Genomic DNA, 12,098 nt, shown 5'->3' with positions numbered 1-12,098 from the left:
ATTCTCCTACAAACGAAACGAACTTTCAAAAATAGAAAAACCCAAATTCATTCGAATTCGAGTGACTGCCTTTCTTTCGAATGAGTTTTCGTTCGATATACAGGAACAGGCCATTATTTTAAGGGGTCTTGAATTCTATACTTAGGTTAGATTAGGTTAGGTTAGGTTAGGTGGCAGCCCGATGTATCAGGCTCGCTTAGACTATACAGTCCATTGTTATACCACATTGGTGAACTTCTCTCTTATCACTGAGTGCTGCCCGATTCCATGTTAAGCTCAATGACAAGGTACGTCCTTTTTATAGCCGAGTCCGAACGGCGTTCCACATTGCAGTGAAACCACTTAGAGAAGCTTTGAAACCCTCAGAATTGTCACCAGCATTACTGAGGTGGGATAACCCACCGCTGAAAAACTTTTTGGTGTTCGGTCGAAGCAGGAATCGAACCCACGATCTTGTGTATGCAAGGCGGGCATGCTCACCATTGCACCACGGTGGCTCCCAATTCTATTCTTGAATTGAAGGTTTCTGAATAATGAAATCAGGTTCGAGATGCAAACCCCTTAATACATCAGCGTGATTGCCAACAAATCATGGGAATGTGATTTTTTTTACGACATCAACACAAACAATAAAGGTTGGTGGGCATAAACGAATTTTTGTCCGGTTACGACGACTAAATTGATCGTCTCAATCGAATTATGACAGATATTACGTACATTGGTTGTGTCAGCCGACGAAATTGATTACCGCTACCTCTATCAGTTGATTCCACCAGCCATCCCTAATCAAATCTGAAACGAATTGAAAATTAGTTCTGTCCCTATAGGTACCATATTAAAAAGTTATACATGGGTCTTAGATCAGCTTGCCCAAAGCTCATATACACCTCACCTTGGAGTTGAACGTTTCGATTTTATTTTGCAAAAACATTCATAATTGAAAGATTGCAGTAATAAAAATGTACAAGATGAAATATGTTCGTTCCCTGGCAAAAACAAAAGTTGGAATCAAATGGAAAAAAATATTGTTTTAGATGTTTAAAAATTTTAAGTTACAATTATTATTCTTAAGACAATAAGATAGACCTGCAAAAATTGTATAAAAATAATAATAACAAGATGTGTTTAAATGTAATAGTTCCGCCAACATATTCTAGATTACACATTTTAATCATGCTGTGTCATCATCATCAGACATTTACGCAGCTTGACCATTTCCAGAGATACCGTGTCGTGTAAGATGTTCATTTATATTTTGCTTACCCCTAATATTTGTCATAGAAAAATACCAAATAGCTCCGCTTTTGTGGTATTACCGCAACTAACCATACATTTATCCAGTTCGGTCGAGTCGACTCGAGTCCAATACAATCCAGTCCAGTCCAATGCCATTTAGATTTTATGAGTACTGAAGTGTACTTACTCGTACAAGTGAATGTTTGTTTGTGCAACATGTGTATGCGTATCAAATTTGTTCGTGTGAGTGAGTGTGTGTGTGTGTGTGGATACATTTTTACCAGTGTAGATTTGCATTTTGATGTGGTTGTGGCTTTGTTTACCATTTGTGTTATTGTTGTTTTTATTTTTCGTCGCTCGTTGTTATTTCGGTGGTCTGTTTTCTTTTTTTCTGAGTGCGATGTGTATGCGTTTTCAGGCCCTGCATATTTTCTGCTGCAACCGTAATGTTTACATTCTCTATTTTCTGCTTATTTCATTGGGGATAGTATTTTCGTTTTTGTCATATTTGTTGACCATAGGAATTTTTTATACGCTTGCATCAAACAAATTGCAAAGGAATTGCATCCAACTGTTTCATACAAAAGTTATACCACAGGCGTTATAATTTTCACATGGGGGCTTCAGTAAATGCTGCAAGCCCTTAAATTAAGGATGAGTTTTTTTGAAAAGATATTTTATGCGCTCCACCAACCCGTTTGTAATAAATAGCAGTGGAGATTTCCGTCCACATGCTTTAAACGTTGTTTTTCAGGGTGAAATTGTACGACGATCGTGTGATATCTATCTAACAATTCCTCCTTCCTTAATTTAAATAATTATCCTGCTCAAATTAACACAGATACATTTTTGTTTGTTTAAAGACATAACAAGTTGGCAAATTGTCTATTATCTGATATATTAACGGATCCAAATCGGTCCATTGTCGAAAAATTTACTATACATTCGCCCGATTTCCGATTTTATTTCTTGAACATCTAAAAGCTTCTTTTTATATATGGTCTCTAACAACCATGCAAAAATTGGTCCATAGCGGTCCATAATTATATATAGCCCCCATATAAACCGATCCCCCGATTTGCCTTGCGGAGCCTCTAAGAGAAGCAAATTTCACTCGATCCGGGAAATTTGGTACATGGTGTTAGTATATGGTCTCTAATGGTCCACATCGGTTCATAATTATATATAGCCCCCATATAAACCGATCACCAGATTTGACCTCCGGAGCCTCTTGGAAGACCAAAATTCATCTGATTCAGTTGAAATTTGGTACGTGGTGTTAATATATGGCCTCAAACACCCATGTAAAAATTGATCGAAATCGGCCCATAATTATATATAGGCCACATATAAACCGATCCCCAGATTTTACCTCCGGAGCCCTTTGGAAGAGCAAAATCCGATTCGGTTGAAATTTGGTACGTGATGTTAGTATATGGTATCCAACAACCATGCAGGAATTGGTTCATATCAGTCCATAATTATATATAGCCCCCATATAAACCGATCCCCAGGTTTGACCTCCGGTGCCTTTTGGGGAAGCAAAATTCATCCGATCTGGTTGAAATTTGGTACGTGGTGGTAGTATATGATATTTAACAACCATGCCAAAAGTGGTCCATATCAGTCCATAATCATATATAGCCCCCATATAAACCGATCCCGTAATTTGGTTTTGGAGCCTCTTGGAGGTATATGGCCGTTAACCACCATGCCTAACTAAGTCCAAATCGGTCTATAGTTATATATAGCCCTCAGATAAATCGATCCCCAATAACACAAAAATTGGTCTATATCAAGTTCATAATTCTATATATCCCCCATATAAGCGACCCCCATATTTCAATTCTGGCTCTCTACGTATCGTGCAAAAAGTCCATATCGATTTGTAATTATTTGTAGACTGTCGTATACATAACTTTTTTGTCTAATATATACCACGTATGGACTAACTCACAATTTAGAAAACGATGTTAAGATGTTTTAAGATACCACAACCCAAGTAATTCGATTGTGGATGACAGTCTTTCGTAAAAGCTTCTACGCAATCCATGGTGGAGAGTACATAAGATTCGGCCAGGCCGAACTTACTGCCGTATTCGTGGTTATATTTTCGATATTTTCCATAAGAGCACTAGCAGGAAACTACCGAAAGTTATAAGTACAACATGGTCTGGAGTTCCATTAGATCAGAAAAGAGTGTCTGATAAAGGTTCGTACCTGTTTTCCACATATAGGAAAAGGGATAGATGGTCGCTCAAGCCTTCTGAGACCCAGTACAACTATTTGTGGTATTAAACTTCTATGGGTTATCTTAACACTTGATTTATCTTCACAGGACTTATCTTAACATTTGATTTATCTTCACAGGAAAGATTTGGAAATTTCAAAAAACCTTTTAAAGGAGGTTGTGGTCATAACAAACATATAGCATAAATGATTTATTAAATAGGTGCATTTTATCCAAACATTTAAATTCCGATGTATATATTGAACATGCTTTCTTCCCTTTCCATTAGAGATATACATAGTAATTATATTATTTTTTCTCATTATTATTGCCCACTGCTGTCTATGTATTTTCAGATATTTCTGTTTTACTGACCTGGCATCAAAAAGTTCCGCATTCGAAACTTTTTATACAAAAATGGCGATTAAAACTCGGAATTTTTTCTCTTGTCAAAGTTCCATTTTGTACACCCGTCGACTCTGAGTGTTTAACATAAATATTTTGTTTTGTTTGTGTTGTAGGTTTTTTTTGTTGTTCTTCTGTTGTTTCTTGTTTGCATTTGTGTGGTCCAAATAATAATTTGGCATACATTAATTATTGCAACAACAACAACAAAAACAACTAACACTGCAAATGTATAGAAACAAAATTCATACAAAACTCTGGCATTCCCCAATGTGAATACGGAACAGTGGTTTTAAAGAGGTTTAATTAAGATTTTGAAATAAAGGGTGATTTGTTAAGAGCTTGATAACTTTTTTTTAAAAAAAAACGCATAAAATTTGCAAAATCTCATCGGTTCTTTATTTGAAACGTTAGATTGGTCCATGACATTTACTTTTTGAAGATAATTTCATTTAAATGTTGACCGCGGCTGCGTCTTAGGTGGTCCATTCGGAAAGTCCAATTTTGGGCAACTTTTTCGAGCATTTCGGCCGGAATAGCCCGAATTTCTTCGGAAATGTTGTCTTCCAAAGCTGGAATAGTTGCTGGCTTATTTCTGTAGACTTTAGACTTGACGTAGCCCCACAAAAAATAGTCTAAAGGCGTCAAATCGCATGATCTTGGTGGCCAACTTACCGGTCCATTTCTTGAGATGAATTGTTCTCCGAAGTTTTCCCTCAAAATGGCCATAGAATCGCGAGCTGTGTGGCATGTAGCGCCATCTTGTTGAAACCACATGTCAACCAAGTTCAGTTCTTCCATTTTTGGCAACAAAAAGTTTGTTAGCATCGAACGATAGCGATCGCCATTCACCGTAACGTTGCGTCCAACAGCATCTTTGAAAAAATACGGTCCAATGATTCCACCAGCGTACAAACCACACCAAACAGTGCATTTTTCGGGATGCATGGGCAGTTCTTGAACGGCTTCTGGTTGCTCTTCACTCCAAATGCGGCAATTTTGCTTATTTACGTAGCCATTCAACCAGAAATGAGCCTCATCGCTGAACAAAATTTGTCGATAAAAAAGCGGATTTTCTGCCAACTTTTCTAGGGCCCATTCACTGAAAATTCCACGTTGTGGCTCGTTAGTAAGTCTATTCATGATGAAATGTCAAAGCATACTGAGCATCTTTCTCTTTGACACCATGTCTGAAATCCCACGTGATCTGTCAAATACTAATGCATGAAAATCCTAACCTCAAAAGAATCACCCTTTATCTTTTGTTATAAACCAATACCTATTTGTCAAGAATATCCCAGGAGCTGTATGGGTAATCACGTGGTGCAATGATTACAAAGTCTTAAACAAAAAAGGGTTTAGAAAAATGGTTAACGAACACTAAACATATTTGTAGGGGCAATATAAATTGCTGTTAGAATACTCAGAGCGAAAATATAATTATCTTAACCATATTCAAACAGCAAAATAATTTGGACGGGTATAGCGAGCATATAACGGAATTAATTAACCAAATTATTTTTTTTAATTACAATTGCTTCACTCACGAAATTGATAGTATCAATTCTCAAATTTCTTGAAAATAGGTCGAGTATTCTATAAAACTATTAGTTGACTTTAACAACGAAATCAAGAAGCTTAATTGATCCAATAAAAACGAATTGAATCTTGGCAAAAAGTTGAAGTATTAAATTATCTAAAGGGTGGTTAAATTGTAAGGGCCGATGTTAAATGTGAACCACACCTAAACGCCAAGTTTGTTCCGAATTTTATTTGGTATTTCTCTATTTCAGACTTACTCAATTTGAACAATGGAGAGATACACAATCCAACAACGTGTTAAATGGTTCCAAGAAATGGCAACAGTGGATGATTAGTTTTCGAAGAAAATCATCTTCAGTGATGAGGAACAACGAAAACCGGAAGCCGCTGAGACGACAAAGAGAGTTTCCGGTAGTTTCAAGCGAAACCCTAACCTCTCTCTCCGAGATGCCGCAAATAAGCTGAGTGTATCGTCTACAACCGTGCATCGAGCCAAAAAACGAGCCGGAATATCGACTTACAAGAAGGTAGTGAATCCAAATCGCGATGATAAACAAAATACGACGGCCAAAGCGCGATCCCGTAGGCTGTACAAGACGATGCTGACGAAGTTTGACTGCGTGGTAATGGACGACGAAACCTACGTCAAAGCCGACTACAAGCAGCTTCCGGGACAGGAGTTTTATACGGCAAAAGGAAGGGGAAAGGTCGCAGATATTTTCAAGCACATAAAACTGTCAAAGTTCGCAAAGAAATATCTCTTTTGGCAAGCCATCTGTACCTGTGGCTTGAAAAGCAGCATTTTCATAGCTTCCGGGACTGTCAACCAAGAAATTTAAGTGAAAGAGTGTTTGAATAAACGTCTGCTGCCTTTCCTGAAGAAACACGGTTGTTCCGTACTGTATTGGCCGGATTTGGCATCTTGCCATTACGGTAAAAAGGTCATGGAGTGGTACGCCGCCAACAACGTGCAGGTGGTTCCCAAGGACAAGAACCCTCCCAACACGCCAGAGCTCCGCCCAATTGAGAAATACTGGGCTATTGTCAAGCGGAACCTAAAGAAGACCAAAAAACTGCTAAGGACGAGCAGCAGTTCAAGGCAAACTGGCTTTCTACGGCGAAGAAGATGGACAAGGTGGCTGTACAAAATCTGATGACAGGTGTAAAACGTGAGGCCCGGCAATTCGGATTTGGAAAAGCGAAAGCCTAACTGAATATTTTTCCTGCATTTTATACTAATTGAACTTGAAAAAGAAATTTAATTTGATTTTTTAAATAAACGATTTCACCGATTTACACGCGTTTTCCCTTCACCAAATTTTGACCGTATCACCCTTTACATAATTGAGTAATACCAATATACCATAATAAAATAAAATTACAATAATTTCCTAAATAGTTAGTGTTTTATTCAAAATCAACATCGGCCCATGAAATTTTAACCACCATTTACATCAACAAAAATGTTAATTAATGCAATCCATCGATACAAATTATTTATTTTAGCCCGAAATTGTGCATGTTTTAATTGAAAATTTATTTGAATTATTTAATTTTTTTATTGAGAACGGCCAAATAGGAAAAATATTTTAAATTGTATTAAAAGTTAATTGAAAAATTTAATTTAGTTTGTTTTAGTCTTTGTTTTTAATTGAAATATTATTTCATAATATTAGCAAATGAGAGGGATGTGATGCAGCAAATGATAAATAAATTAGAGAGATATTGCGAAATTTGGAATATGGAAGTAAATTTATTAAAATCAAAAATCATGGTATTCAGAAAAGGTGGAAGATTAGCAGCAAACGAAAAATGGTATTATAAAGGAAGTGAGGTTTCTATCACATCACAATATACTTACCTAAGCATGATTCTGACTCCACAACTAAGTTTCAAAACACATATACATGAACGTAATAATGCCGCCAAGAATAGTATCAATACTATCTGGACAAACTTTTTAAATAAAGAAAACATAACAACCAGCACTAAATTGAAGCTATTTCAGGCGGTAAGCAGAGCAATTCAAATGTACGGATCTGCAGTATGGGGCTTTTCAAATTTTGATGATGTAGATAAACTGTTATTGTATTTTTTAAAGAAAATTTTAAGGTTACCTAGTTGCACGCCATCCTATTCTCTAATGCTGGAGACGGGAGTCCAACACAATCATGTCAATGCTCTCCAATCGCATCTAAAAAATATTTTTCCGCGCCTTGTTTGAATATGGAACTGAACGATTACCACACAAATTAGCTAGACAGGTATTGGAATACCAAATTTTTGGGCAAAGGAAATCGACACTCTGATGATTGAAAACAATTTAATACAAATGAGTACACATTCCACAGTTTCAGAATGGAACGAGAGTATCAATCTCCTTTTACATTCCCTTAACACAAGACACATCACAACTGCAATGGAAAAGACTACACAATCTGAAAGATTTTACAAAAATTTAAACCCCAGCATTGGATATGCGTATCTTACAGATAATTTAACTCAAAGCGAGAAAATGTGGATATTTAAGGCGAGGACTGATACAATTGTGCTAAACGGTAGAACATTCCGAGTTGGTATCAATACAAATTGCTCCATGTGCAATATGAATGAACCTGAAAATATACAGCATCTTCTATGCCGATGTCCCGCATTAAGAGAATTCAGGCAAATGTTTTTTCAAACTATCACATTTCAAGAAAACTTTCTTATTAACATTCTAAATGGATTAGTCGTAAACTGGAAGAAACTAGCAATGTTCATTAAAATTTGTATAGAATACAGAGCACAACTATTAGCTGAATTTAACCTATGAACAAACAAAAAAATCTAAGCATTCTATAATTAATTTAAAGACTGATGACCTAAGGTCAACGTCACATTAATTTTTTTTATTCTTATATTTAAACATTAAATACATATATTGTACAAAATATTTTGTTATAAAAAGATTTTATGAAATGTTGAATGTTGAAATAAAGAATACTACTACTATTATTTAATAAATCACTTGCGTAAATGGATATTTAAAGGTGGTAAAATGTTTATGGAAATGAATTAAATTTTTAATTGAATTAATTTTCAACTTCAACCAAAAATTGGCTCAATTTTAATTTCGATGTTCAAAATAAAGCAGTAAAGTTTCGCATTTTTCAAAAGCAATAGGGTCTAAAATCCCAGACCAAAAAAATTTAAATTGATCCACAAACATTTCTTTTTAAGAGTCGGGATATTCCATCAATGTTTTTCCAGTCTTAGAACATTGTCTATTTAGCGGTAAATTTCAATTTTGGTAATTTCAATTAAATGTCACAAAAAATATAGGAAAAAAACAATATAAATAAAATTAAAAATTTAACCCTCACAAGGATTTGAATCTGTGCCTTTTGACATTTTCACTTCCATGGAAGTTCTTTTGAGAAAGTTTTGCAAATTACGAGAATTTTTAATTTTTCAATGAGTTTAAATGGGAAAAATATATTTCTACAAAAAAAATAAATAAAAATTAAAAAAGTTATGTACAACAAAATAAACAATCTTTTGAAACAATATTTAAAAAATATTGACTCTGGTGAGATTTGAACCTGTGTTCTATATTTTTGTAATCATACTAATAAAGAACATCTCCAGAAGTAGGTAGAATGTTGTACCTTAGTGTCATATTACGATCACATCATATTTCGACGCATCATCAACAAACACAGGTTCAACCCGCGGTCGCAGCGAAAAAGTTTTTTCGTATTATAAAATTAAATAATTAGAATATAAAAGTATAATAAAAAATATTGATAAAAATAAAAAGTGAAATTGGTTAAATTTTTTAACTTTTTAAATTTCTTCATGTAAATGAACTTCCAAAGAACAATTTCTAAAGAAATGCAAAGGATCCGAAAACAAAGTACATCCGTTCTATGAAAAGCCCATATAAAATTCATTGGAGATGATCCAAGATGGCACTACTTCCGGATCACAAGTTAAAGATTCAAACTAGTTGTTTTGGAAGCTCTTTTTTACTGGGATTTTAAGTTCTTTAAGTTCATAATTTGTTTGCTCTTTAAAAGATCATGGTCAACAATGTACAAAAACCTCATATTCATTATCATAATGCATCCAGTGAGGAATATCAATTTACACCACTGTGCCTTGATAATAACTTTCTAAATTCTACCATAAGCACTGGCTGTTACAATTCTCATACTGTTGCTGCTGTTTTAATTTAGCATAATTGTGGTTTTCTAAAAATATTCCAAAAACTGGAAAAACAATCAACGTTCGTTGTAATGCTCATAAATAGAAAAACATAAATGCAAAACAATAAAACGATTGCAAATTTCATAACATTAATAGTTCACCACCAGTCACAGTTGCCACGAAAGCCACAAACTTTACTGGCATCAACTGCTGGCAGCCTGACTGACAGCAATGGAAGCAACAAGAGCGAGCACAAAAAAAAAAAACACAAAACAAAATGTAAAGCGATCACAAAATTGATTTCTAATTGTTTGTAGTTAGTTTAAAATTAGTGGTTTATCGCTAAAAGTCATTATGTTCAAACCCACAACTGATACTTTATCGACCAAAACACACAAACACATGCACGCACACATACAGTGATGTAAACACCGGAACATTTGGCAAAGTTTATGAGATGAAGGGGTGACATGGGGTTTTTGTTGGAATCTGAAATATGAAACTATAATTTAGTTTTAGTTCTCTAGCCTCATGATTTATTGTTGCGTGCACGTAATTTAGTCGAATCAATCATTCATACGCTCTATGGTATGGTGACAAAAGAACACACGAATAATCATAGTTAGCCGCAAGTATGTACAAACACACACACACACACTAATTCTGTCGAGGCAGATAAAACAATGTACTCCATGTACACCACATACACCATCAATGCGTTCATACATGATAACGAGACCAAAAACCAGAATGAGTGACCATTATCTTGAACGCATATTTCTAGAATACATATGTGCGTGTATATGAAAGAGAGAGGGACAGATAATCCACACAAACACACACCAAAGCAGATAGAGTTAAGCCCACAATGCATCCATTGGTAATTATGAAAGTAGATAAACGAAGCACACGACCAGAATGGTTTCTAATCAAAATTTAAGTGGTTCCAAGAGCCGCATCAGACACTCGAATGTTCCATAGTCATAGTGGTGTTGCATTGTTGACATATTTGAAGATGGATGAATGGCTCAGGCAGCTAAGGTATTAACTTAATACATGCAATGATGCCGACTTTAGCTCACATTCCCATGCACAGAATAGAAAGTCATTAGAGTAATGAATGTACTACACGTACGAGAACAAATACTTAAGAATGTCTGAATGAACTTGCAATGACTTTTCCACGTGTGTCTGGATGAGGAAGATCTTAAATTTAATAAATTAAGAGGAACCATTAAACTTTGAAATATTCAGCATATGTCTTTCAACTGTTAGCAATAATGAAATGTAATAAATAAAGTTTGCCATCATATCTAATAGAGTAGTAAGCACCTGCTTTACATACATATTTGGCGAATTTATTATAAACTGTTTTTAAAACGGTACCTATATATGATTCAGGTTTAGCTCAACAGAAGACTAAGTCAGGGAGTTTGAAGTTTAGACCCATGTATAAAATTGTGTTGAAAATGAATATAAAAATTACTGCGGATGTTGTTTTCGAGTTAATTAAAATTCCATATATCTCACAAATGACAAAAAAAAAACGTTCTTTTTTAGAATAAAATGGAGAAGAATTTCAAAATTGGAAAAATTTCCTACATTGAGAAAAATGTTCACAAATATACATTGAATGAAACATTTGTATTTTAGCTATTAGGCACCAGCAAGATATATATTCACCCGTTCATCAAAATGTTGGAATCTCTATATCTTATAAATGATTCAATAAATCTGCAAATTGGTTTATTGAATTTTAAGAATAAAATGGAAGAAAATTAAAACTGTCTACATTGAGAGAAAGTTTTCAAAAGTATATTTTGAATAAAACTTTTATATATTTTAAAGCTGTATAAAAAGTAGCGTGGTACCCCCGCGACATTTGGTACTTTTTTCAACCTTCTTTCAGACAATGAAACAGAAAAGTTTATTTGTGAACGCCTAAATCCTTTGGAGGACGATTATCTCTGCAGAGAATTTTAAATATAACGGTTATAAATACGTCTGAACTCGAATGTGACAGAACCTAAGTCATGCATTGCTACATAACATATGACCACAATGAGCTTGATAGCATTGTCGTCTATCGTTTACAAAATATCGATAAGATGTTTTTGGTACAATGAAATAGATCAAACCATAATGCGTCCCAATGTTAGACCATTCTCACACATTATACTCGAGAGCACAATGTCTAACTTGAGTAATTTATGAATTAGAGCATTATATTAGGAAGTACCACAATAAAAACATGACAATCTGTATGGCAAGTGGACATGCTAACCGTTTTATTCTGATGGAAAAGGCCTTCACCAAAATGAAAAATGTACATTTTGGTTTAAAGAAATACTTTTTCAAAGCTGATTCACTACAACTTCAAGATGGCTATTTATCATCCCTGGTTTCAAGTAGTTTCTGAGAGAAACCAATTTTATTGTAGGCATCTTTAAAGGCATAAAGGTGGCTACATTAAAGCGCGGTGTTTACGTCAGGG

This window comes from Haematobia irritans, chromosome 2, assembly GCF_050003625.1.
Source record: "Haematobia irritans isolate KBUSLIRL chromosome 2, ASM5000362v1, whole genome shotgun sequence".
Lineage (NCBI taxonomy): Eukaryota > Metazoa > Arthropoda > Insecta > Diptera > Muscidae > Haematobia > Haematobia irritans.
The sequence above is the reverse complement of the archived record's forward strand: the minus strand, read 5'-3'. Positions refer to the sequence as shown.